Source organism: Cucurbita pepo, chromosome 16 (assembly GCF_057944985.1).
Source record: "Cucurbita pepo subsp. pepo isolate OVF chromosome 16, ASM5794498v1, whole genome shotgun sequence".
Taxonomy (NCBI): Eukaryota; Viridiplantae; Streptophyta; class Magnoliopsida; order Cucurbitales; family Cucurbitaceae; genus Cucurbita; species Cucurbita pepo.
In genome coordinates, this window is record NC_141813.1 from 4,377,876 (window position 1) to 4,398,144 (window position 20,269).

Here is a 20,269-nt window from a genome sequence, read left to right on the forward strand (position 1 = left end):
CGGACACGTCGGGGAGAAGAAACGCGATGGGCGTGAGCGTGCGAGCGGGGGAGGTTGCCATTTGTAAAGAAAGGAAGAAAAGAACGGGGAGAAATTGAAATAAAAAATAAAAAAGGGGTGCAACACGAGGACTTCCCAAGTGGTCACCCAACTTTGTACTACTCTCGCCCAAGCACGCTTAACTGCGGAGTTCTGATGGGATCCGGTGCATTAGTGCTGGTATGATCGCACCCGACATGCAATGCGCACAAATTGCATTTAACGCATGCGGGCGGCATGATCGAGGCGACGGTGGGTGCACGCACGTGCTCGGAACGGTCGGCGGGGCCCGCGCGGACACGTCGGGGAGAAGAAACGCGATGGGCGTGAGCGTGCGAGCGGGGGAGGTTGCCATTTGTAAAGAAAGGAAGAAAAGAACGGGGAGAAATTGAAATAAAAAATAAAAAAGGGGTGCAACACGAGGACTTCCCAAGTGGTCACCGAACTTAGTACTACTCTCGCCCAAGCACGCTTAACTGCGGAGTTCTGATGGGATCCGGTGCATTAGTGCTGGTATGATCGCACCCGACATGCAATGCGCACAAATTGCATTTAACGCATGCGGGACGTCATGATCGAGGCAACGGTGGGTGCACGCACGTGCTCGGAACGGTCGGCGGGGCCCGCGCGGACACGTCGGGGAGAAGAAACGCGATGGGCGTGAGCGTGCGAGCGGGGGAGGTTGCCATTTGTAAAGAAAGGAAGAAAAGAACGGGGAGAAATTGAAATAAAAAATAAAAAAGGGGTGCAACACGAGGACTTCCCAAGTGGTCACCCAACTTAGTACTACTCTCGCCCAAGCACGCTTAACTGCGGAGTTCTGATGGGATCCGGTGCATTAGTGCTGGTATGATCGCACCCGACATGCAATGCGCACAAATTGCATTTAACGCATGCGGGACGGCATGATCGAGGCGACGGTGGGTGCACGCACGTGCTCGGAACGGTCGGCGGGGCCCGCGCGGACACGTCGGGGAGAAGAAACGCGATGGGCGTGAGCGTGCGAGCGGGGGAGGTTGCCATTTGTAAAGAAAGGAAGAAAAGAACGGGGAGAAATTGAAATAAAAAATAAAAAAGGGGTGCAACACGAGGACTTCCCAAGTGGTCACCGAACTTAGTACTACTCTCGCCCAAGCACGCTTAACTGCGGAGTTCTGATGGGATCCGGTGCATTAGTGCTGGTATGATCGCACCCGACATGCAATGCGCACAAATTGCATTTAACGCATGCGGGGCGGCATGATCGAGGCGACGGTGGGTGCACGCACGTGCTCGGAACGGTCGGCGGGGCCCGCGCGGACACGTCGGGGAGAAGAAACGCGATGGGCGTGAGCGTGCGAGCGGGGGAGGTTGCCATTTGTAAAGAAAGGAAGAAAAGAACGGGGAGAAATTGAAATAAAAAATAAAAAAGGGGTGCAACACGAGGACTTCCCAAGTGGTCACCCAACTTTGTACTACTCTCGCCCAAGCACGCTTAACTGCGGAGTTCTGATGGGATCCGGTGCATTAGTGCTGGTATGATCGCACCCGACATGCAATGCGCACAAATTGCATTTAACGCATGCGGGCGGCATGATCGAGGCGACGGTGGGTGCACGCACGTGCTCGGAACGGTCGGCGGGGCCCGCGCGGACACGTCGGGGAGAAGAAACGCGATGGGCGTGAGCGTGCGAGCGGGGGAGGTTGCCATTTGTAAAGAAAGGAAGAAAAGAACGGGGAGAAATTGAAATAAAAAATAAAAAAGGGGTGCAACACGAGGACTTCCCAAGTGGTCACCGAACTTAGTACTACTCTCGCCCAAGCACGCTTAACTGCGGAGTTCTGATGGGATCCGGTGCATTAGTGCTGGTATGATCGCACCCGACATGCAATGCGCACAAATTGCATTTAACGCATGCGGGACGTCATGATCGAGGCAACGGTGGGTGCACGCACGTGCTCGGAACGGTCGGCGGGGCCCGCGCGGACACGTCGGGGAGAAGAAACGCGATGGGCGTGAGCGTGCGAGCGGGGGAGGTTGCCATTTGTAAAGAAAGGAAGAAAAGAACGGGGAGAAATTGAAATAAAAAATAAAAAAGGGGTGCAACACGAGGACTTCCCAAGTGGTCACCCAACTTAGTACTACTCTCGCCCAAGCACGCTTAACTGCGGAGTTCTGATGGGATCCGGTGCATTAGTGCTGGTATGATCGCACCCGACATGCAATGCGCACAAATTGCATTTAACGCATGCGGGACGGCATGATCGAGGCAACGGTGGGTGCACGCACGTGCTCGGAACGGTCGGCGGGGCCCGCGCGGACACGTCGGGGAGAAGAAACGCGATGGGCGTGAGCGTGCGAGCGGGGGAGGTTGCCATTTGTAAAGAAAGGAAGAAAAGAACGGGGAGAAATTGAAATAAAAAATAAAAAAGGGGTGCAACACGAGGACTTCCCAAGTGGTCACCGAACTTAGTACTACTCTCGCCCAAGCACGCTTAACTGCGGAGTTCTGATGGGATCCGGTGCATTAGTGCTGGTATGATCGCACCCGACATGCAATGCGCACAAATTGCATTTAACGCATGCGGGGCGGCATGATCGAGGCGACGGTGGGTGCACGCACGTGCTCGGAACGGTCGGCGGGGCCCGCGCGGACACGTCGGGGAGAAGAAACGCGATGGGCGTGAGCGTGCGAGCGGGGGAGGTTGCCATTTGTAAAGAAAGGAAGAAAAGAACGGGGAGAAATTGAAATAAAAAATAAAAAAGGGGTGCAACACGAGGACTTCCCAAGTGGTCACCCAACTTAGTACTACTCTCGCCCAAGCACGCTTAACTGCGGAGTTCTGATGGGATCCGGTGCATTAGTGCTGGTATGATCGCACCCGACATGCAATGCGCACAAATTGCATTTAACGCATGCGGGACGTCATGATCGAGGCAACGGTGGGTGCACGCACGTGCTCGGAACGGTCGGCGGGGCCCGCGCGGACACGTCGGGGAGAAGAAACGCGATGGGCGTGAGCGTGCGAGCGGGGGAGGTTGCCATTTGTAAAGAAAGGAAGAAAAGAACGGGGAGAAATTGAAATAAAAAATAAAAAAGGGGTGCAACACGAGGACTTCCCAAGTGGTCACCCAACTTAGTACTACTCTCGCCCAAGCACGCTTAACTGCGGAGTTCTGATGGGATCCGGTGCATTAGTGCTGGTATGATCGCACCCGACATGCAATGCGCACAAATTGCATTTAACGCATGCGGGACGGCATGATCGAGGCAACGGTGGGTGCACGCACGTGCTCGGAACGGTCGGCGGGGCCCGCGCGGACACGTCGGGGAGAAGAAACGCGATGGGCGTGAGCGTGCGAGCGGGGGAGGTTGCCATTTGTAAAGAAAGGAAGAAAAGAACGGGGAGAAATTGAAATAAAAAATAAAAAAGGGGTGCAACACGAGGACTTCCCAAGTGGTCACCCAACTTAGTACTACTCTCGCCCAAGCACGCTTAACTGCGAAGTTCTGATGGGATCCGGTGCATTAGTGCTGGTATGATCGCACCCGACATGCAATGCGCACAAATTGCATTTAACGCATGCGGGACGGCATGATCGAGGCAACGGTGGGTGCACGCACGTGCTCGGAACGGTCGGCGGGGCCCGCGCGGACACGTCGGGGAGAAGAAACGCGATGGGCGTGAGCGTGCGAACGGGGGAGGTTGCCATTTGTAAAGAAAGGAAGAAAAGAACGGGGAGAAATTGAAATAAAAAATAAAAAAGGGGTGCAACACGAGGACTTCCCAAGTGGTCACCCAACTTAGTACTACTCTCGCCCAAGCACGCTTAACTGCGGAGTTCTGATGGGATCCGGTGCATTAGTGCTGGTATGATCGCACCTGATATGCAATGCGCACAAATTGCATTTAACGCATGCGGGACGGCATGATCGAGGCAACGGTGGGTGCACTTACGTGCTCGGAACGGTCGGCGGGGCCCGCGCGGACACGTCGGGGAGAAGAAACGCGATGGGCGTGAGCGTGCGAGCGGGGGAGGTTGCCATTTGTAAAGAAAGGAAGAAAAGAACGGGGAGAAATTGAAATAAAAAATAAAAAAGGGGTGCAACACGAGGACTTCCCAAGTGGTCACCCAACTTAGTACTACTCTCGCCCAAGCACGCTTAACTGCGGAGTTCTGATGGGATCCGGTGCATTAGTGCTGGTATGATCGCACCCGACATGCAATGCGCACAAATTGCATTTAACGCATGCGGGACGGCATGATCGAGGCAACGGTGGGTGCACGCACGTGCTCGGAACGGTCGGCGGGGCCCGCGCGGAGACGTCGGGGAGAAGAAACGCGATGGGCGTGAGCGTGCGAGCGGGGGAGGTTGCCATTTGTAAAGAAAGGAAGAAAAGAACGGGGAGAAATTGAAATAAAAAATAAAAAAAGGGTGCAACACGAGGACTTCCCAAGTGGTCACCCAACTTAGTACTACTCTCGCCCAAGCACGCTTAACTACGGAGTTCTGATGGGATCCGGTGCATTAGTGCTGGTATGATCGCACCCGACATGCAATGCGCACAAATTGCATTTAACGCATGCGGGACGGCATGATCGAGGCAACGGTGGGTGCACGCACGTGCTCGGAACGGTCGGCGGGGCCCGCGCGGACACGTCGGGGAGAAGAAACGCGATGGGCGTGAGCGTGCGAGCGGGGGAGGTTGCCATTTGTAAAGAAAGGAAGAAAAGAACGGGGAGAAATTGAAATAAAAAATAAAAAAGGGGTGCAACACGAGGACTTCCCAAGTGGTCACCCAACTTAGTACTACTCTCGCCCAAGCACGCTTAACTGCGGAGTTCTGATGGGATCCGGTGCATTAGTACTGGTATGATCCCACCCGACATGCAATGCGCACAAATTGCATTTAACGCATGCGGGGCGGCATGATCGAGGCGACGGTGGGTGCACGCACGTGCTCGGAACGGTCGGCGGGGCCCGCGCGGACACGTCGGGGAGAAGAAACGCGATGGGCGTGAGCGTGCGAGCGGGGGAGGTTGCCATTTGTAAAGAAAGGAAGAAAAGAACGGGGAGAAATTGAAATAAAAAATAAAAAAGGGGTGCAACACGAGGACTTCCCAAGTGGTCACCCAACTTAGTACTACTCTCGCCCAAGCACGCTTAACTGCGGAGTTCTGATGGGATCCGGTGCATTAGTGCTGGTATGATCGCACCCGACATGCAATGCGCACAAATTGCATTTAACGCATGCGGGGCGGCATGATCGAGGCGACGGTGGGTGCACGCACGTGCTCGGAACGGTCGGCGGGGCCCGCGCGGACACGTCGGGGAGAAGAAACGCGATGGGCGTGAGCGTGCGAGCGGGGGAGGTTGCCATTTGTAAAGAAAGGAAGAAAAGAACGGGGAGAAATTGAAATAAAAAATAAAAAAGGGGTGCAACACGAGGACTTCCCAAGTGGTCACCCAACTTAGTACTACTCTCGCCCAAGCACGCTTAACCGCGAAGTTCTGATGGGATCCGGTGCATTAGTGCTGGTATGATCGCACCCGACATGCAATGCGCACAAATTGCATTTAACGCATGCGGGACGGCATGATCGAGGCAACGGTGGGTGCACGCACGTGCTCGGAACGGTCGGCGGGGCCCGCGCGGACACGTCGGGGAGAAGAAACGCGATGGGCGTGAGCGTGCGAGCGGGGGAGGTTGCCATTTGTAAAGAAAGGAAGAAAAGAACGGGGAGAAATTGAAATAAAAAATAAAAAAGGGGTGCAACACGAGGACTTCCCAAGTGGTCACCCAACTTAGTACTACTCTCGCCCAAGCACGCTTAACTGCGGAGTTCTGATGGGATCCGGTGCATTAGTGCTGGTATGATCGCACCCGACATGCAATGCGCACAAATTGCATTTAACGCATGCGGGACGGCATGATCGAGGCAACGGTGGGTGCACTTACGTGCTCGGAACGGTCGGCGGGGCCCGCGCGGACACGTCGGGGAGAAGAAACGCGATGGGCGTGAGCGTGCGAGCGGGGGAGGTTGCCATTTGTAAAGAAAGGAAGAAAAGAACGGGGAGAAATTGAAATAAAAAATAAAAAAGGGGTGCAACACGAGGACTTCCCAAGTGGTCACCCAACTTAGTACTACTCTCGCCCAAGCACGCTTAACTGCGGAGTTCTGATGGGATCTGGTGCATTAGTGCTAGTATGATCGCACCCGACATGCAATGCGCACAAATTGCATTTAACGCATGCGGGACGGCATGATCGAGGCAACGGTGGGTGCACGCACGTGCTCGGAACGGTCGGCGGGGCCCGCGCGGACACGTCGGGGAGAAGAAACGCGATGGGCGTGAGCGTGCGAGCGGGGGAGGTTGCCATTTGTAAAGAAAGGAAGAAAAGAACGGGGAGAAATTGAAATAAAAAATAAAAAAGGGGTGCAACACGAGGACTTCCCAAGTGGTCACCCAACTTAGTACTACTCTCGCCCAAGCACGCTTAACTGCGAAGTTCTGATGGGATCCGGTGCATTAGTGCTGGTATGATCGCACCCGACATGCAATGCGCACAAATTGCATTTAACACATGCGGGGCGGCATGATCGAGGCGACGGTGGGTGCACGCACGTGCTCGGAACGGTCGGCGGGGCCCGCGCGGACACGTCGGGGAGAAGAAACGCGATGGGCGTGAGCGTGCGAGCGGGGGAGGTTGCCATTTGTAAAGAAAGGAAGAAAAGAACGGGGAGAAATTGAAATAAAAAATAAAAAAGGGGTGCAACACGAGGACTTCCCAAGTGGTCACCCAACTTAGCACGCTTAACTGCGGAGTTCTGATGGGATCTGGTGCATTAGTGCTGGTATGATCGCACCCGACATGCAATGCGCACAAATTGCATTTAACGCATGCGGGACGGCATGATCGAGGCAACGGTGGGTGCACGCACGTGCTCGGAACGGTCGGCGGGGCCCGCGCGGACACGTCGGGGAGAAGAAACGCGATGGGCGTGAGCGTGCGAGCGGGGGAGGTTGCCATTTGTAAAGAAAGGAAGAAAAGAACGGGGAGAAATTGAAATAAAAAATAAAAAAGGGGTGCAACACGAGGACTTCCCAAGTGGTCACCCAACTTAGTACTACTCTCGCCCAAGCACGCTTAACTGCGGAGTTCTGATGGGATCCGGTGCATTAGTGCTGGTATGATCGCACCCGACATGCAATGCGCACAAATTGCATTTAACGCATGCGGGGCGGCATGATCGAGGCGACGGTGGGTGCACGCACGTGCTCGGAACGGTCGGCGGGGCCCGCGCGGACACGTCGGGGAGAAGAAACGCGATGGGCGTGAGCGTGCGAGCGGGGGAGGTTGCCATTTGTAAAGAAAGGAAGAAAAGAACGGGGAGAAATTGAAATAAAAAATAAAAAAGGGGTGCAACACGAGGACTTCCCAAGTGGTCACCCAACTTAGTACTACTCTCGCCCAAGCACGCTTAACTGCGGAGTTCTGATGGGATCTGGTGCATTAGTGCTAGTATGATCGCACCCGACATGCAATGCGCACAAATTGCATTTAACGCATGCGGGACGGCATGATCGAGGCAACGGTGGGTGCACGCACGTGCTCGGAACGGTCGGCGGGGCCCGCGCGGACACGTCGGGGAGAAGAAACGCGATGGGCGTGAGCGTGCGAGCGGGGGAGGTTGCCATTTGTAAAGAAAGGAAGAAAAGAACGGGGAGAAATTGAAATAAAAAATAAAAAAGGGGTGCAACACGAGGACTTCCCAAGTGGTCACCCAACTTAGTACTACTCTCGCCCAAGCACGCTTAACTGCGAAGTTCTGATGGGATCCGGTGCATTAGTGCTGGTATGATCGCACCCGACATGCAATGCGCACAAATTGCATTTAACACATGCGGGGCGGCATGATCGAGGCGACGGTGGGTGCACGCACGTGCTCGGAACGGTCGGCGGGGCCCGCGCGGACACGTCGGGGAGAAGAAACGCGATGGGCGTGAGCGTGCGAGCGGGGGAGGTTGCCATTTGTAAAGAAAGGAAGAAAAGAACGGGGAGAAATTGAAATAAAAAATAAAAAAGGGGTGCAACACGAGGACTTCCCAAGTGGTCACCCAACTTAGCACGCTTAACTGCGGAGTTCTGATGGGATCTGGTGCATTAGTGCTGGTATGATCGCACCCGACATGCAATGCGCACAAATTGCATTTAACGCATGCGGGACGGCATGATCGAGGCAACGGTGGGTGCACGCACGTGCTCGGAACGGTCGGCGGGGCCCGCGCGGACACGTCGGGGAGAAGAAACGCGATGGGCGTGAGCGTGCGAGCGGGGGAGGTTGCCATTTGTAAAGAAAGGAAGAAAAGAACGGGGAGAAATTGAAATAAAAAATAAAAAAGGGGTGCAACACGAGGACTTCCCAAGTGGTCACCCAACTTAGTACTACTCTCGCCCAAGCACGCTTAAATGCGGAGTTCTGATGGGATCCGGTGCATTAGTGCTGGTATGATCGCACCCGACATGCAATGCGCACAAATTGCATTTAACGCATGCGGGACGGCATGATCGAGGCAACGGTGGGTGCACGCACGTGCTCGGAACGGTCGGCGGGGCCCGCGCGGACACGTCGGGGAGAAGAAACGCGATGGGCGTGAGCGTGCGAGCGGGGGAGGTTGCCATTTGTAAAGAAAGGAAGAAAAGAACGGGGAGAAATTGAAATAAAAAATAAAAAAGGGGTGCAACACGAGGACTTCCCAAGTGGTCACCCAACTTAGTACTACTCTCGCCCAAGCACGCTTAACTGCGGAGTTCTGATGGGATCCGGTGCATTAGTGCTGGTATGATCGCACCCGACATGCAATGCGCACAAATTGCATTTAACGCATGCGGGACGGCATGATCGAGGCAACGGTGGGTGCACGCACGTGCTCGGAACGGTCGGCGGGGCCCGCGCGGACACGTCGGGGAGAAGAAACGCGATGGGCGTGAGCGTGCGAGCGGGGGAGGTTGCCATTTGTAAAGAAAGGAAGAAAAGAACGGGGAGAAATTGAAATAAAAAATAAAAAAGGGGTGCAACACGAGGACTTCCAAAGTGGTCACCCAACTTAGTACTACTCTCGCCCAAGCACGCTTAACTGCGGAGTTCTGATGGGATCCGGTGCATTAGTGCTGGTATGATCGCACCCGACATGCAATGCGCACAAATTGCATTTAACGCATGCGGGACGGCATGATCGAGGCGACGGTGGGTGCACGCACGTGCTCGGAACGGTCGGCGGGGCCCGCGCGGACACGTCGGGGAGAAGAAACGCGATGGGCGTGAGCGTGCGAGCGGGGGAGGTTGCCATTTGTAAAGAAAGGAAGAAAAGAACGGGGAGAAATTGAAATAAAAAATAAAAAAGGGGTGAACACGAGGACTTCCCAAGTGGTCACCCAACTTAGTACTACTCTCGCCCAAGCACGCTTAACTGCGGAGTTCTGATGGGATCCGGTGCATTAGTGCTGGTATGATCGCACCCGACATGCAATGCGCACAAATTGCATTTAACGCATGCGGGACGGCATGATCGAGGCAAAGGTGGGTGCACGCACGTGCTCGGAACGGTCGGCGGGGCCCGCGCGGACACGTCGGGGAGAAGAAACGCGATGGGCGTGAGCGTGCGAGCGGGGGAGGTTGCCATTTGTAAAGAAAGGAAGAAAAGAACGGGGAGAAATTGAAATAAAAAATAAAAAAGGGGTGCAACACGAGGACTTCCCAAGTGGTCACCCAACTTAGTACTACTCTCGCCCAAGCACGCTTAACTGCGGAGTTCTGATGGGATCCGGTGCATTAGTGCTGGTATGATCGCACCCGACATGCAATGCGCACAAATTGCATTTAACGCATGCGGGACGGCATGATCGAGGCGACGGTGGGTGCACGCACGTGCTCGGAACGGTCGGCGGGGCCCGCGCGGACACGTCGGGGAGAAGAAACGCGATGGGCGTGAGCGTGCGAGCGGGGGAGGTTGCCATTTGTAAAGAAAGGAAGAAAAGAACGGGGAGAAATTGAAATAAAAAATAAAAAAGGGGTGCAACACGAGGACTTCCCAAGTGGTCACCCAACTTAGTACTACTCTCGCCCAAGCACGCTTAACTGCGGAGTTCTGATGGGATCCGGTGCATTAGTGCTGGTATGATCGCACCCGACATGCAATGCGCACAAATTGCATTTAACGCATGCGGGGCGGCATGATCGAGGCGACGGTGGGTGCACGCACGTGCTCGGAACGGTCGGCGGGGCCCGCGCGGACACGTCGGGGAGAAGAAACGCGATGGGCGTGAGCGTGCGAGCGGGGGAGGTTGCCATTTGTAAAGAAAGGAAGAAAAGAACGGGGAGAAATTGAAATAAAAAATAAAAAAGGGGTGCAACACGAGGACTTCCCAAGTGGTCACCCAACTTAGTACTACTCTCGCCCAAGCACGCTTAACTGCGGAGTTCTGATGGGATCTGGTGCATTAGTGCTAGTATGATCGCACCCGACATGCAATGCGCACAAATTGCATTTAACGCATGCGGGACGGCATGATCGAGGCAACGGTGGGTGCACGCACGTGCTCGGAACGGTCGGCGGGGCCCGCGCGGACACGTCGGGGAGAAGAAACGCGATGGGCGTGAGCGTGCGAGCGGGGGAGGTTGCCATTTGTAAAGAAAGGAAGAAAAGAACGGGGAGAAATTGAAATAAAAAATAAAAAAGGGGTGCAACACGAGGACTTCCCAAGTGGTCACCCAACTTAGTACTACTCTCGCCCAAGCACGCTTAACTGCGGAGTTCTGATGGGATCCGGTGCATTAGTGCTGGTATGATCGCACCCGACATGCAATGCGCACAAATTGCATTTAACGCATGCGGGGCGGCATGATCGAGGCGACGGTGGGTGCACGCACGTGCTCGGAACGGTCGGCGGGGCCCGCGCGGACACGTCGGGGAGAAGAAACGCGATGGGCGTGAGCGTGCGAGCGGGGGAGGTTGCCATTTGTAAAGAAAGGAAGAAAAGAACGGGGAGAAATTGAAATAAAAAATAAAAAAGGGGTGCAACACGAGGACTTCCCAAGTGGTCACCCAACTTAGTACTACTCTCGCCCAAGCACGCTTAACTGCGGAGTTCTGATGGGATCCGGTGCATTAGTGCTGGTATGATCGCACCCGACATGCAATGCGCACAAATTGCATTTAACGCATGCGGGGCGGCATGATCGAGGCGACGGTGGGTGCACGCACGTGCTCGGAACGGTCGGCGGGGCCCGCGCGGACACGTCGGGGAGAAGAAACGCGATGGGCGTGAGCGTGCGAGCGGGGGAGGTTGCCATTTGTAAAGAAAGGAAGAAAAGAACGGGGAGAAATTGAAATAAAAAATAAAAAAGGGGTGCAACACGAGGACTTCCCAAGTGGTCACCCAACTTAGTACTACTCTCGCCCAAGCACGCTTAACTGCGGAGTTCTGATGGGATCCGGTGCATTAGTGCTGGTATGATCGCACCCGACATGCAATGCGCACAAATTGCATTTAACGCATGCGGGGCGGCATGATCGAGGCGACGGTGGGTGCACGCACGTGCTCGGAACGGTCGGCGGGGCCCGCGCGGACACGTCGGGGAGAAGAAACGCGATGGGCGTGAGCGTGCGAGCGGGGGAGGTTGCCATTTGTAAAGAAAGGAAGAAAAGAACGGGGAGAAATTGAAATAAAAAATAAAAAAGGGGTGCAACACGAGGACTTCCCAAGTGGTCACCCAACTTAGTACTACTCTCGCCCAAGCACGCTTAAATGCGGAGTTCTGATGGGATCCGGTGCATTAGTGCTGGTATGATCGCACCCGACATGCAATGCGCACAAATTGCATTTAACGCATGCGGGACGGCATGATCGAGGCAACGGTGGGTGCACGCACGTGCTCGGAACGGTCGGCGGGGCCCGCGCGGACACGTCGGGGAGAAGAAACGCGATGGGCGTGAGCGTGCGAGCGGGGGAGGTTGCCATTTGTAAAGAAAGGAAGAAAAGAACGGGGAGAAATTGAAATAAAAAATAAAAAAGGGGTGCAACACGAGGACTTCCCAAGTGGTCACCCAACTTAGTACTACTCTCGCCCAAGCATGCTTAACTGCGGAGTTCTGATGGGATCCGGTGCATTAGTGCTGGTATGATCGCACCCGACATGCAATGCGCACAAATTGCATTTAACGCATGCGCGACGGCATGATCGAGGCAACGGTGGGTGCACGCACGTGCTCGGAACGGTCGGCGGGGCCCGCGCGGACACGTCGGGGAGAAGAAACGCGATGGGCGTGAGCGTGCGAGCGGGGGAGGTTGCCATTTGTAAAGAAAGGAAGAAAAGAACGGGGAGAAATTGAAATAAAAAATAAAAAAGGGGTGCAACACGAGGACTTCCCAAGTGGTCACCCAACTTAGTACTACTCTCGCCCAAGCACGCTTAACTGCGGAGTTCTGATGGGATCCGGTGCATTAGTGCTGGTATGATCGCACCCGACATGCAATGCGCACAAATTGCATTTAACGCATGCGGGGCGGCATGATCGAGGCGACGGTGGGTGCACGCACGTGCTCGGAACGGTCGGCGGGGCCCGCGCGGACACGTCGGGGAGAAGAAACGCGATGGGCGTGAGCGTGCGAGCGGGGGAGGTTGCCATTTGTAAAGAAAGGAAGAAAAGAACGGGGAGAAATTGAAATAAAAAATAAAAAAGGGGTGCAACACGAGGACTTCCCAAGTGGTCACCCAACTTAGTACTACTCTCGCCCAAGCACGCTTAACTGCGGAGTTCTGATGGGATCCGGTGCATTAGTGCTGGTATGATCGCACCCGACATGCAATGCGCACAAATTGCATTTAACGCATGCGGGACGGCATGATCGAGGCAACGGTGGGTGCACGCACGTGCTCGGAACGGTCGGCGGGGCCCGCGCGGACACGTCGGGGAGAAGAAACGCGATGGGCGTGAGCGTGCGAGCGGGGGAGGTTGCCATTTGTAAAGAAAGGAAGAAAAGAACGGGGAGAAATTGAAATAAAAAATAAAAAAGGGGTGCAACACGAGGACTTCCCAAGTGGTCACCCAACTTAGTACTACTCTCGCCCAAGCACGCTTAACTGCGGAGTTCTGATGGGATCCGGTGCATTAGTGCTGGTATGATCGCACCCGACATGCAATGCGCACAAATTGCATTTAACGCATGCGGGGCGGCATGATCGAGGCGACGGTGGGTGCACGCACGTGCTCGGAACGGTCGGCGGGGCCCGCGCGGACACGTCGGGGAGAAGAAACACGATGGGCGTGAGCGTGCGAGCGGGGGAGGTTGCCATTTGTAAAGAAAGGAAGAAAAGAACGGGGAGAAATTGAAATAAAAAATAAAAAAGGGGTGCAACACGAGGACTTCCCAAGTGGTCACCCAACTTAGTACTACTCTCGCCCAAGCACGCTTAACTGCGGAGTTCTGATGGGATCCGGTGCATTAGTGCTGGTATGATCGCACCCGACATGCAATGCGCACAAATTGCATTTAACGCATGCGGGACGGCATGATCGAGGCAACGGTGGGTGCACGCACGTGCTCGGAACGGTCGGCGGGGCCCGCGCGGACACGTCGGGGAGAAGAAACGCGATGGGCGTGAGCGTGCGAGCGGGGGAGGTTGCCATTTGTAAAGAAAGGAAGAAAAGAACGGGGAGAAATTGAAATAAAAAATAAAAAAGGGGTGCAACACGAGGACTTCCCAAGTGGTCACCCAACTTAGTACTACTCTCGCCCAAGCACGCTTAACTGCGGAGTTCTGATGGAATCCAGTGCATTAGTGCTGGTATGATCGCACCCGACATGCAATGCGCACAAATTGCATTTAACGCATGCGGGACGGCATGATCGAGGCAACGGTGGGTGCACGCACGTGCTCGGAACGGTCGGCGGGGCCCGCGCGGACACGTCGGGGAGAAGAAACGCGATGGGCGTGAGCGGGGGAGGTTGCCATTTGTAAAGAAAGGAAGAAAAGAACGGGGAGAAATTGAAATAAAAAATAAAAAAGGGGTGCAACACGAGGACTTCCCAAGTGGTCACCCAACTTTGTACTACTCTCGCCCAAGCACGCTTAACTGCGGAGTTCTGATGGGATCCGGTGCATTAGTGCTGGTATGATCGCACCCGACATGCAATGCGCACAAATTGCATTTAACGCATGCGGGGCGGCATGATCGAGGCGACGGTGGGTGCACGCACGTGCTCGGTGTCACAACCTTACTATGAAGAGAGTAGGTTGTGACCCTCACGCCATGACAAGCAAAGGGGTGTCCCTCAAGAGACGCCCATCCGGCCATATGCGGGCCAACGTAGAAGAATGCCATGATGCGATCGAGGAGGACGATGCATCATCCAACACACCACCACGCAAAGTGGGTATTGAAGACATGTTGAGACACAAGCATAACAGAGACATCAGCATAGACATGAAGGACAAGATAGGCTTGTCGAAGGGCCGGGTAGGGCCCCGGGCCTTAACCTCAAAAGTCGAGGTTTTGGAAGGAATTTGGTCATGCGGTTCGGGAGTTAAGTCCGTCCATATAAAATATGAATGCTCGCCAAGTTTGGTGTCAATCGGACATTGGACGGACAATGCACGACACCGTATGACACCTCACGAAAATCATGTCTACTCCTGGTAGAATGAAAATGGCTCAAAATGTACTATAGGGGGTACCATGGTGTTAGCTCTCCACCACCCCTGGGCCCTGTGGCCTAAGTGAGCTACCCTGTGGCACATACGTGTGTCACAGTGTGGGCGAGCGTGCCGAGACGAGTGTCTCGGGCGACTTCCTTTGAAATGGGTTTTTGAAGGACAGTACCGGACGGCACGGGTGTGCCGGTATTGCGCCCTAGCCCGCGTGTTGGAGGTTGCTACATGCACCCGCTATCCGGTACGGTATCCGTAAATGACTCGGCATGGGCACGGGAGGGCCTATGCCTCGATAGAACCCGGATGGATGGATGTTCGGGAAGCCCCGATGAGATGAACGACACGCGGGCCCATTCTCGATGGCACGACTGAACGAGTTATGATGGACGACGACATCCCGAGACTCGGGATGGCGTCAAGACATATGGACCTCGTCGATGGGGATCGAGATGGCAAGATGAGATGCGACGTTATATTGAGAGACCTTGGCCCGAGTAGAGGCAAGGTCGAGCCGAATGAGTTGGCCTAGCGTAGAGGCAAGTCGGATGTGTCGCAGACGATTGAACATACACGCGCAGGCGGCGTGTGTGGTTGAACAAGCTTGGATTCCGCACAAGCGATGTTCGATTGGCGAAGGCAAACCTCGCCTAAAGTCCGACGAAGCCACAAAGCCGGGGCGAAAAATATATGGGGCTTAGTCCCCCTTAAGGCTGGTCGTGAGCGTGTATCGGTCACGACGCCGCACGGTCAAGAATGTAGGATCGTGACACTCGGAACGGTCGGCGGGGCCCGCGCGGACACGTCGGGGAGAAGAAACGCGATGGGCGTGAGCGTGCGAGCGGGGGAGGTTGCCATTTGTAAAGAAAGGAAGAAAAGAACGGGGAGAAATTGAAATAAAAAATAAAAAAGGGGTGCAACACGAGGACTTCCCAAGTGGTCACCCAACTTAGTACTACTCTCGCCCAAGCACGCTTAACTGCGGAGTTCTGATGGGATCCGGTGCATTAGTGCTGGTATGATCGCACCCGACATGCAATGCGCACAAATTGCATTTAACGCATGCGGGACGGCATGATCGAGGCAACGGTGGGTGCACGCACGTGCTCGGAACGGTCGGCGGGGCCCGCGCGGACACGTCGGGGAGAAGAAACGCGATGGGCGTGAGCGTGCGAGCGGGGGAGGTTGCCATTTGTAAAGAAAGGAAGAAAAGAACGGGGAGAAATTGAAATAAAAAATAAAAAAGGGGTGCAACACGAGGACTTCCCAAGTGGTCACCCAACTTAGTACTACTCTCGCCCAAGCACGCTTAACTGCGGAGTTCTGATGGGATCCGGTGCATTAGTGCTGGTATGATCGCACCCGACATGCAATGCGCACAAATTGCATTTAACGCATGCGCGACGGCATGATTGAGGCAACGGTGGGTGCACGCACGTGCTCGGAACGGTCGGCGGGGCCCGCGCGGACACGTCGGGGAGAAGAAACGCGATGGGCGTGAGCGTGCGAGCGGGGGAGGTTGCCATTTGTAAAGAAAGGAAGAAAAGAACGGGGAGAAATTGAAATAAAAAATAAAAAAGGGGTGCAACACGAGGACTTCCCAAGTGGTCACCCAACTTAGTACTACTCTCGCCCAAGCACGCTTAACTGCGGAGTTCTGATGGGATCCGGTGCATTAGTGCTGGTATGATCGCACCCGACATGCAATGCGCACAAATTGCATTTAACGCATGCGGGGCGGCATGATCGAGGCGACGGTGGGTGCACGCACGTGCTCGGAACGGTCGGCGGGGCCCGCGCGGACACGTCGGGGAGAAGAAACGCGATGGGCGTGAGCGTGCGAGCGGGGGAGGTTGCCATTTGTAAAGAAAGGAAGAAAAGAACGGGGAGAAATTGAAATAAAAAATAAAAAAGGGGTGCAACACGAGGACTTCCCAGGACTTCCCAAGTGGTCACCCAACTTAGTACTACTCTCACCCAAGCACGCTTAACTGCGGAGTTCTGATGGGATCCGGTGCATTAGTGCTGGTATGATCGCACCCGACATGCAATGCGCACAAATTGCATTTAACGCATGCGGGACGGCATGATCGAGGCAACGGTGGGTGCACGCACGTGCTCGGAACGGTCGGCGGGGCCCGCGCGGACACGTCGGGGAGAAGAAACGCGATGGGCGTGAGCGTGCGAGCGGGGGAGGTTGCCATTTGTAAAGAAAGGAAGAAAAGAACGGGGAGAAATTGAAATAAAAAATAAAAAAGGGGTGCAACACGAGGACTTCCCAAGTGGTCACCCAACTTAGTACTACAATCGCCCAAGCACGCTTAACTGCGGAGTTCTGATGGGATCCGGTGCATTAGTGCTGGTATGATCGCACCCGACATGCAATGCGCACAAATTGCATTTAACGCATGCGGGACGGCATGATCGAGGCAACGGTGGGTGCACGCACGTGCTCGGAACGGTCGGCGGGGCCCGCGCGGACACGTCGGGGAGAAGAAACGCGATGGGCGTGAGCGTGCGAGCGGGGGAGGTTGCCATTTGTAAAGAAAGGAAGAAAAGAACGGGGAGAAATTGAAATAAAAAATAAAAAAGGGGTGCAACACGAGGACTTCCCAAGTGGTCACCCAACTTAGTACTACTCTCGCCCAAGCACGCTTAGCTGCGGAGTTCTGATGGGATCCGGTGCATTAGTGCTGGTATGATCGCACCCAACATGCAATGCGCACAAATTGCATTTAACGCATGCGGGACGGCATGATCGAGGCAACGGTGGGTGCACGCACGTGCTCGGAACGGTCGGCGGGGCCCGCGCGGACACGTCGGGGAGAAGAAACGCGATGGGCGTGAGCGTGCGAGCGGGGGAGGTTGCCATTTGTAAAGAAAGGAAGAAAAGAACGGGGAGAAATTGAAATAAAAAATAAAAAAGGGGTGCAACACGAGGACTTCCCAAGTGGTCACCCAACTTAGAACTACTCTCGCCCAAGCACGCTTAACTGCGGAGTTCTGATGGGATCCGGTGCATTAGTGCTGGTATGATAGCACCCGACATGCAATGCGCACAAATTGCATTTAACGCATGCGGGGCGGCATGATCGAGGCGACGGTGGGTGCACGCACGTGCTCGGAACGGTCGGCGGGGCCCGCGCGGACACGTCGGGGAGAAGAAACGCGATGGGCGTGAGCGTGCGAGCGGGGGAGGTTGCCATTTGTAAAGAAAGGAAGAAAAGAACGGGGAGAAATTGAAATAAAAAATAAAAAAGGGGTGCAACACGAGGACTTCCCAAGTGGTCACCCGACTTAGTACTACTCTCGCCCAAGCACGCTTAACTGCGGAGTTCTGATGGGATCCGGTGCATTAGTGCTGGTATGATCGCACCCGACATGCAATGCGCACAAATTGCATTTAACGCATGCGGGACGGCATGATCGAGGCAACGGTGGGTGCACGCACGTGCTCGGAACGGTCGGCGGGGCCCGCGCGGACACGTCGGGGAGAAGAAACGCGATGGGCGTGAGCGTGCGAGCGGGGGAGGTTGCCATTTGTAAAGAAAGGAAGAAAAGAACGGGGAGAAATTGAAATAAAAAATAAAAAAGGGGTGCAACACGAGGACTTCCCAAGTGGTCACCCAACTTAGTACTACTCTCGCCCAAGCACGCTTAACTGCAGAGTTCTGATGGGATCCGGTGCATTAGTGCTGGTATGATCGCACCCGACATGCAATGCGCACAAATTGCATTTAACGCATGCGGGACGGCATGATCGAGGCAACGGTGGGTGCACGCACGTGCTCGGAACGGTCGGCGGGGCCCGCGCGGACACGTCGGGGAGAAGAAACGCGATGGGCGTGAGCGTGCGAGCGGGGGAGGTTGCCATTTGTAAAGAAAGGAAGAAAAGAACGGGGAGAAATTGAAATAAAAAATAAAAAAGGGGTGCAACACGAGGACTTCCCAAGAGATCACCCAACTTAGTACTACTCTCGCCCAAGCACGCTTAACTGCGGAGTTCTGATGGGATCCGGTGCATTAGTGCTGGTATGATCGCACCCGACATGCAATGCGCACAAATTGCATTTAACGCATGCGGGGCGGCATGATCGAGGCGACGGTGGGTGCACGCACGTGCTCGGAACGGTCGGCGGGGCCCGCGCGGACACGTCGGGGAGAAGAAACGCGATGGGCGTGAGCGTGCGAGCGGGGGAGGTTGCCATTTGTAAAGAAAGGAAGAAAAGAACGGGGAGAAATTGAAATAAAAAATAAAAAAGGGGTGCAACACGAGGACTTCCCAAGTGGTCACCCAACTTAGTACTACTCTCGCCCAAGCACGCTTAACTGCGGAGTTCTGATGGGATCCGGTGCATTAGTGCTGGTATGATCGCACCCGACATGCAATGCGCACAAATTGCATTTAACGCATGCGGGGCGGCATGATCGAGGCGACGGTGGGTGCACGCACGTGCTCGGAACGGTCGGCGGGGCCCGCGCGGACACGTCGGGGAGAAGAAACGCGATGGGCGTGAGCGTGCGAGCGGGGGAGGTTGCCATTTGTAAAGAAAGGAAGAAAAGAACGGGGAGAAATTGAAATAAAAAATAAAAAAGGGGTGCAACACGAGGACTTCCCAAGTGGTCACCCAACTTAGTACTACTCTCGCCCAAGCACGCTTAACTGCGGAGTTCTGATGGGATCCGGTGCATTAGTGCTGGTATGATCGCACCCGACATGCAATGCGCACAAATTGCATTTAACGCATGCGGGACGGCATGATCGAGGCAACGGTGGGTGCACGCACGTGCTCGGAACGGTCGGCGGGGCCCGCGCGGACACGTCGGGGAGAAGAAACGCGATGGGCGTGAGCGTGCGAGCGGGGGAGGTTGTCATTTGTAAAGAAAGGAAGAAAAGAACGGGGAGAAATTGAAATAAAAAATAAAAAAGGGGTGCAACACGAGGACTTCCCAAGTGGTCACCCAACTTAGTACTACTCTCGCCCAAGCACGCTTAACTGCGGAGTTCTGATGGGATCCGGTGCATTAGTGCTGGTATGATCGCACCGGACATGCAATGCGCACAAATTGCATTTAACGCATGCGGGGCGGCATGATCGAGGCGACGGTGGGTGCACGCACGTGCTCGGAACGGTCGGCGGCGCCCGCGCGGACACGTCGGGGAGAAGAAACGCGATGGGCGTGAGCGTGCGAGCGGGGGAGGTTGCCATTTGTAAAGAAAGGAAGAAAAGAACGGGGAGAAATTGAAATAAAAAATAAAAAAGGGGTGCAACACGAGGACTTCCCAAGTGGTCACCCAACTTAGTACTACTCTCGCCCAAGCACGCTTAACTGCGGAGTTCTGATGGGATCCGGTGCATTAGTGCTGGTATGATCGCACCCGACATGCAATGCGCACAAATTGCATTTAACGCATGCGGGGCGGCATGATCGAGGCGACGGTGGGTGCACGCACGTGCTCGGAACGGTCGGCGGGGCCCGCGCGGACACGTCGGGGAGAAGAAACGCGATGGGCGTGAGCGTGCGAGC

General features: G+C 55.1%; 54 non-coding genes and 1 pseudogene across 54 annotated transcripts; all 55 read right to left on the bottom strand.

The window, feature by feature from the left end:
• Positions 1 to 114: 114 nt before the first annotated feature.
• On the bottom strand, positions 115 to 233 carry LOC147788356 (5S ribosomal RNA). The gene has a single exon (XR_015412311.1). It is a non-coding gene; the product is annotated as a 5S ribosomal RNA (ribosomal RNA).
• A 214-nt stretch (positions 234 to 447) lies between these two features.
• Positions 448 to 566, bottom strand: LOC147788357 (5S ribosomal RNA). Its single transcript, XR_015412480.1, has one exon. It is a non-coding gene; the product is annotated as a 5S ribosomal RNA (ribosomal RNA).
• A 215-nt stretch (positions 567 to 781) lies between these two features.
• LOC147788358 (5S ribosomal RNA) lies at positions 782 to 900 on the bottom strand. Its single transcript, XR_015412798.1, has one exon. It is a non-coding gene; the product is annotated as a 5S ribosomal RNA (ribosomal RNA).
• Positions 901 to 1,115: 215 nt separating this feature from the next.
• Positions 1,116 to 1,234, bottom strand: LOC147788359 (5S ribosomal RNA). The gene has a single exon (XR_015412481.1). It is a non-coding gene; the product is annotated as a 5S ribosomal RNA (ribosomal RNA).
• A 215-nt stretch (positions 1,235 to 1,449) lies between these two features.
• On the bottom strand, positions 1,450 to 1,568 carry LOC147788360 (5S ribosomal RNA). Its single transcript, XR_015412312.1, has one exon. It is a non-coding gene; the product is annotated as a 5S ribosomal RNA (ribosomal RNA).
• A 214-nt stretch (positions 1,569 to 1,782) lies between these two features.
• On the bottom strand, positions 1,783 to 1,901 carry LOC147788361 (5S ribosomal RNA). The gene has a single exon (XR_015412482.1). It is a non-coding gene; the product is annotated as a 5S ribosomal RNA (ribosomal RNA).
• Positions 1,902 to 2,116: 215 nt separating this feature from the next.
• LOC147788362 (5S ribosomal RNA) lies at positions 2,117 to 2,235 on the bottom strand. Its single transcript, XR_015412799.1, has one exon. It is a non-coding gene; the product is annotated as a 5S ribosomal RNA (ribosomal RNA).
• A 215-nt stretch (positions 2,236 to 2,450) lies between these two features.
• LOC147788363 (5S ribosomal RNA) lies at positions 2,451 to 2,569 on the bottom strand. The gene has a single exon (XR_015412483.1). It is a non-coding gene; the product is annotated as a 5S ribosomal RNA (ribosomal RNA).
• Positions 2,570 to 2,784: 215 nt separating this feature from the next.
• Positions 2,785 to 2,903, bottom strand: LOC147788364 (5S ribosomal RNA). Its single transcript, XR_015412800.1, has one exon. It is a non-coding gene; the product is annotated as a 5S ribosomal RNA (ribosomal RNA).
• Positions 2,904 to 3,118: 215 nt separating this feature from the next.
• Positions 3,119 to 3,237, bottom strand: LOC147788365 (5S ribosomal RNA). Its single transcript, XR_015412801.1, has one exon. It is a non-coding gene; the product is annotated as a 5S ribosomal RNA (ribosomal RNA).
• Positions 3,238 to 3,452: 215 nt separating this feature from the next.
• On the bottom strand, positions 3,453 to 3,571 carry LOC147788366 (5S ribosomal RNA). The gene has a single exon (XR_015412288.1). It is a non-coding gene; the product is annotated as a 5S ribosomal RNA (ribosomal RNA).
• A 215-nt stretch (positions 3,572 to 3,786) lies between these two features.
• On the bottom strand, positions 3,787 to 3,905 carry LOC147788367 (5S ribosomal RNA). The gene has a single exon (XR_015412278.1). It is a non-coding gene; the product is annotated as a 5S ribosomal RNA (ribosomal RNA).
• A 215-nt stretch (positions 3,906 to 4,120) lies between these two features.
• Positions 4,121 to 4,239, bottom strand: LOC147788368 (5S ribosomal RNA). Its single transcript, XR_015412802.1, has one exon. It is a non-coding gene; the product is annotated as a 5S ribosomal RNA (ribosomal RNA).
• A 215-nt stretch (positions 4,240 to 4,454) lies between these two features.
• LOC147788369 (5S ribosomal RNA) lies at positions 4,455 to 4,573 on the bottom strand. Its single transcript, XR_015412987.1, has one exon. It is a non-coding gene; the product is annotated as a 5S ribosomal RNA (ribosomal RNA).
• A 215-nt stretch (positions 4,574 to 4,788) lies between these two features.
• LOC147788370 (5S ribosomal RNA) lies at positions 4,789 to 4,907 on the bottom strand. Its single transcript, XR_015412538.1, has one exon. It is a non-coding gene; the product is annotated as a 5S ribosomal RNA (ribosomal RNA).
• A 215-nt stretch (positions 4,908 to 5,122) lies between these two features.
• LOC147788371 (5S ribosomal RNA) lies at positions 5,123 to 5,241 on the bottom strand. The gene has a single exon (XR_015412803.1). It is a non-coding gene; the product is annotated as a 5S ribosomal RNA (ribosomal RNA).
• Positions 5,242 to 5,456: 215 nt separating this feature from the next.
• On the bottom strand, positions 5,457 to 5,575 carry LOC147788372 (5S ribosomal RNA). Its single transcript, XR_015412484.1, has one exon. It is a non-coding gene; the product is annotated as a 5S ribosomal RNA (ribosomal RNA).
• A 215-nt stretch (positions 5,576 to 5,790) lies between these two features.
• Positions 5,791 to 5,909, bottom strand: LOC147788373 (5S ribosomal RNA). The gene has a single exon (XR_015412804.1). It is a non-coding gene; the product is annotated as a 5S ribosomal RNA (ribosomal RNA).
• A 215-nt stretch (positions 5,910 to 6,124) lies between these two features.
• Positions 6,125 to 6,243, bottom strand: LOC147788374 (5S ribosomal RNA). Its single transcript, XR_015412459.1, has one exon. It is a non-coding gene; the product is annotated as a 5S ribosomal RNA (ribosomal RNA).
• Positions 6,244 to 6,458: 215 nt separating this feature from the next.
• LOC147788375 (5S ribosomal RNA) lies at positions 6,459 to 6,577 on the bottom strand. Its single transcript, XR_015412289.1, has one exon. It is a non-coding gene; the product is annotated as a 5S ribosomal RNA (ribosomal RNA).
• A 532-nt stretch (positions 6,578 to 7,109) lies between these two features.
• LOC147788376 (5S ribosomal RNA) lies at positions 7,110 to 7,228 on the bottom strand. The gene has a single exon (XR_015412805.1). It is a non-coding gene; the product is annotated as a 5S ribosomal RNA (ribosomal RNA).
• Positions 7,229 to 7,443: 215 nt separating this feature from the next.
• On the bottom strand, positions 7,444 to 7,562 carry LOC147788377 (5S ribosomal RNA). Its single transcript, XR_015412460.1, has one exon. It is a non-coding gene; the product is annotated as a 5S ribosomal RNA (ribosomal RNA).
• A 215-nt stretch (positions 7,563 to 7,777) lies between these two features.
• On the bottom strand, positions 7,778 to 7,896 carry LOC147788378 (5S ribosomal RNA). The gene has a single exon (XR_015412290.1). It is a non-coding gene; the product is annotated as a 5S ribosomal RNA (ribosomal RNA).
• A 532-nt stretch (positions 7,897 to 8,428) lies between these two features.
• LOC147788379 (5S ribosomal RNA) lies at positions 8,429 to 8,547 on the bottom strand. Its single transcript, XR_015412377.1, has one exon. It is a non-coding gene; the product is annotated as a 5S ribosomal RNA (ribosomal RNA).
• Positions 8,548 to 8,762: 215 nt separating this feature from the next.
• Positions 8,763 to 8,881, bottom strand: LOC147788380 (5S ribosomal RNA). Its single transcript, XR_015412806.1, has one exon. It is a non-coding gene; the product is annotated as a 5S ribosomal RNA (ribosomal RNA).
• A 215-nt stretch (positions 8,882 to 9,096) lies between these two features.
• LOC147788381 (5S ribosomal RNA) lies at positions 9,097 to 9,215 on the bottom strand. Its single transcript, XR_015412304.1, has one exon. It is a non-coding gene; the product is annotated as a 5S ribosomal RNA (ribosomal RNA).
• A 215-nt stretch (positions 9,216 to 9,430) lies between these two features.
• Positions 9,431 to 9,548, bottom strand: LOC147788382 (5S ribosomal RNA). The gene has a single exon (XR_015412581.1). It is a non-coding gene; the product is annotated as a 5S ribosomal RNA (ribosomal RNA).
• Positions 9,549 to 9,763: 215 nt separating this feature from the next.
• On the bottom strand, positions 9,764 to 9,882 carry LOC147788383 (5S ribosomal RNA). The gene has a single exon (XR_015412808.1). It is a non-coding gene; the product is annotated as a 5S ribosomal RNA (ribosomal RNA).
• Positions 9,883 to 10,097: 215 nt separating this feature from the next.
• On the bottom strand, positions 10,098 to 10,216 carry LOC147788384 (5S ribosomal RNA). The gene has a single exon (XR_015412809.1). It is a non-coding gene; the product is annotated as a 5S ribosomal RNA (ribosomal RNA).
• Positions 10,217 to 10,431: 215 nt separating this feature from the next.
• Positions 10,432 to 10,550, bottom strand: LOC147788385 (5S ribosomal RNA). The gene has a single exon (XR_015412461.1). It is a non-coding gene; the product is annotated as a 5S ribosomal RNA (ribosomal RNA).
• A 215-nt stretch (positions 10,551 to 10,765) lies between these two features.
• Positions 10,766 to 10,884, bottom strand: LOC147788386 (5S ribosomal RNA). The gene has a single exon (XR_015412810.1). It is a non-coding gene; the product is annotated as a 5S ribosomal RNA (ribosomal RNA).
• Positions 10,885 to 11,099: 215 nt separating this feature from the next.
• Positions 11,100 to 11,218, bottom strand: LOC147788387 (5S ribosomal RNA). Its single transcript, XR_015412811.1, has one exon. It is a non-coding gene; the product is annotated as a 5S ribosomal RNA (ribosomal RNA).
• Positions 11,219 to 11,433: 215 nt separating this feature from the next.
• LOC147788388 (5S ribosomal RNA) lies at positions 11,434 to 11,552 on the bottom strand. Its single transcript, XR_015412812.1, has one exon. It is a non-coding gene; the product is annotated as a 5S ribosomal RNA (ribosomal RNA).
• Positions 11,553 to 11,767: 215 nt separating this feature from the next.
• On the bottom strand, positions 11,768 to 11,886 carry LOC147788389 (5S ribosomal RNA). Its single transcript, XR_015412378.1, has one exon. It is a non-coding gene; the product is annotated as a 5S ribosomal RNA (ribosomal RNA).
• A 215-nt stretch (positions 11,887 to 12,101) lies between these two features.
• LOC147788390 (5S ribosomal RNA) lies at positions 12,102 to 12,220 on the bottom strand. Its single transcript, XR_015412305.1, has one exon. It is a non-coding gene; the product is annotated as a 5S ribosomal RNA (ribosomal RNA).
• Positions 12,221 to 12,435: 215 nt separating this feature from the next.
• LOC147788391 (5S ribosomal RNA) lies at positions 12,436 to 12,554 on the bottom strand. The gene has a single exon (XR_015412813.1). It is a non-coding gene; the product is annotated as a 5S ribosomal RNA (ribosomal RNA).
• A 215-nt stretch (positions 12,555 to 12,769) lies between these two features.
• Positions 12,770 to 12,888, bottom strand: LOC147788392 (5S ribosomal RNA). Its single transcript, XR_015412814.1, has one exon. It is a non-coding gene; the product is annotated as a 5S ribosomal RNA (ribosomal RNA).
• A 215-nt stretch (positions 12,889 to 13,103) lies between these two features.
• Positions 13,104 to 13,222, bottom strand: LOC147788393 (5S ribosomal RNA). Its single transcript, XR_015412815.1, has one exon. It is a non-coding gene; the product is annotated as a 5S ribosomal RNA (ribosomal RNA).
• Positions 13,223 to 13,437: 215 nt separating this feature from the next.
• Positions 13,438 to 13,556, bottom strand: LOC147788394 (5S ribosomal RNA). Its single transcript, XR_015412816.1, has one exon. It is a non-coding gene; the product is annotated as a 5S ribosomal RNA (ribosomal RNA).
• Positions 13,557 to 13,771: 215 nt separating this feature from the next.
• Positions 13,772 to 13,890, bottom strand: LOC147788395 (5S ribosomal RNA). Its single transcript, XR_015412449.1, has one exon. It is a non-coding gene; the product is annotated as a 5S ribosomal RNA (ribosomal RNA).
• Positions 13,891 to 14,097: 207 nt separating this feature from the next.
• LOC147788396 (5S ribosomal RNA) lies at positions 14,098 to 14,216 on the bottom strand. Its single transcript, XR_015412313.1, has one exon. It is a non-coding gene; the product is annotated as a 5S ribosomal RNA (ribosomal RNA).
• A 1,435-nt stretch (positions 14,217 to 15,651) lies between these two features.
• On the bottom strand, positions 15,652 to 15,770 carry LOC147788397 (5S ribosomal RNA). The gene has a single exon (XR_015412817.1). It is a non-coding gene; the product is annotated as a 5S ribosomal RNA (ribosomal RNA).
• Positions 15,771 to 15,985: 215 nt separating this feature from the next.
• Positions 15,986 to 16,104, bottom strand: LOC147788398 (5S ribosomal RNA). Its single transcript, XR_015412819.1, has one exon. It is a non-coding gene; the product is annotated as a 5S ribosomal RNA (ribosomal RNA).
• A 215-nt stretch (positions 16,105 to 16,319) lies between these two features.
• LOC147788399 (5S ribosomal RNA) lies at positions 16,320 to 16,438 on the bottom strand. The gene has a single exon (XR_015412820.1). It is a non-coding gene; the product is annotated as a 5S ribosomal RNA (ribosomal RNA).
• A 215-nt stretch (positions 16,439 to 16,653) lies between these two features.
• Positions 16,654 to 16,782, bottom strand: LOC147788400 (5S ribosomal RNA; annotated as a pseudogene).
• A 215-nt stretch (positions 16,783 to 16,997) lies between these two features.
• On the bottom strand, positions 16,998 to 17,116 carry LOC147788401 (5S ribosomal RNA). Its single transcript, XR_015412487.1, has one exon. It is a non-coding gene; the product is annotated as a 5S ribosomal RNA (ribosomal RNA).
• A 215-nt stretch (positions 17,117 to 17,331) lies between these two features.
• LOC147788402 (5S ribosomal RNA) lies at positions 17,332 to 17,450 on the bottom strand. Its single transcript, XR_015412963.1, has one exon. It is a non-coding gene; the product is annotated as a 5S ribosomal RNA (ribosomal RNA).
• Positions 17,451 to 17,665: 215 nt separating this feature from the next.
• LOC147788403 (5S ribosomal RNA) lies at positions 17,666 to 17,784 on the bottom strand. The gene has a single exon (XR_015412533.1). It is a non-coding gene; the product is annotated as a 5S ribosomal RNA (ribosomal RNA).
• Positions 17,785 to 17,999: 215 nt separating this feature from the next.
• On the bottom strand, positions 18,000 to 18,118 carry LOC147788404 (5S ribosomal RNA). Its single transcript, XR_015412259.1, has one exon. It is a non-coding gene; the product is annotated as a 5S ribosomal RNA (ribosomal RNA).
• A 215-nt stretch (positions 18,119 to 18,333) lies between these two features.
• On the bottom strand, positions 18,334 to 18,452 carry LOC147788405 (5S ribosomal RNA). Its single transcript, XR_015412246.1, has one exon. It is a non-coding gene; the product is annotated as a 5S ribosomal RNA (ribosomal RNA).
• A 215-nt stretch (positions 18,453 to 18,667) lies between these two features.
• Positions 18,668 to 18,786, bottom strand: LOC147788406 (5S ribosomal RNA). The gene has a single exon (XR_015412281.1). It is a non-coding gene; the product is annotated as a 5S ribosomal RNA (ribosomal RNA).
• Positions 18,787 to 19,001: 215 nt separating this feature from the next.
• On the bottom strand, positions 19,002 to 19,120 carry LOC147788407 (5S ribosomal RNA). The gene has a single exon (XR_015412821.1). It is a non-coding gene; the product is annotated as a 5S ribosomal RNA (ribosomal RNA).
• Positions 19,121 to 19,335: 215 nt separating this feature from the next.
• Positions 19,336 to 19,454, bottom strand: LOC147788408 (5S ribosomal RNA). The gene has a single exon (XR_015412822.1). It is a non-coding gene; the product is annotated as a 5S ribosomal RNA (ribosomal RNA).
• A 215-nt stretch (positions 19,455 to 19,669) lies between these two features.
• LOC147788409 (5S ribosomal RNA) lies at positions 19,670 to 19,788 on the bottom strand. The gene has a single exon (XR_015412323.1). It is a non-coding gene; the product is annotated as a 5S ribosomal RNA (ribosomal RNA).
• Positions 19,789 to 20,003: 215 nt separating this feature from the next.
• LOC147788410 (5S ribosomal RNA) lies at positions 20,004 to 20,122 on the bottom strand. Its single transcript, XR_015412823.1, has one exon. It is a non-coding gene; the product is annotated as a 5S ribosomal RNA (ribosomal RNA).
• Positions 20,123 to 20,269: the final 147 nt, after the last annotated feature.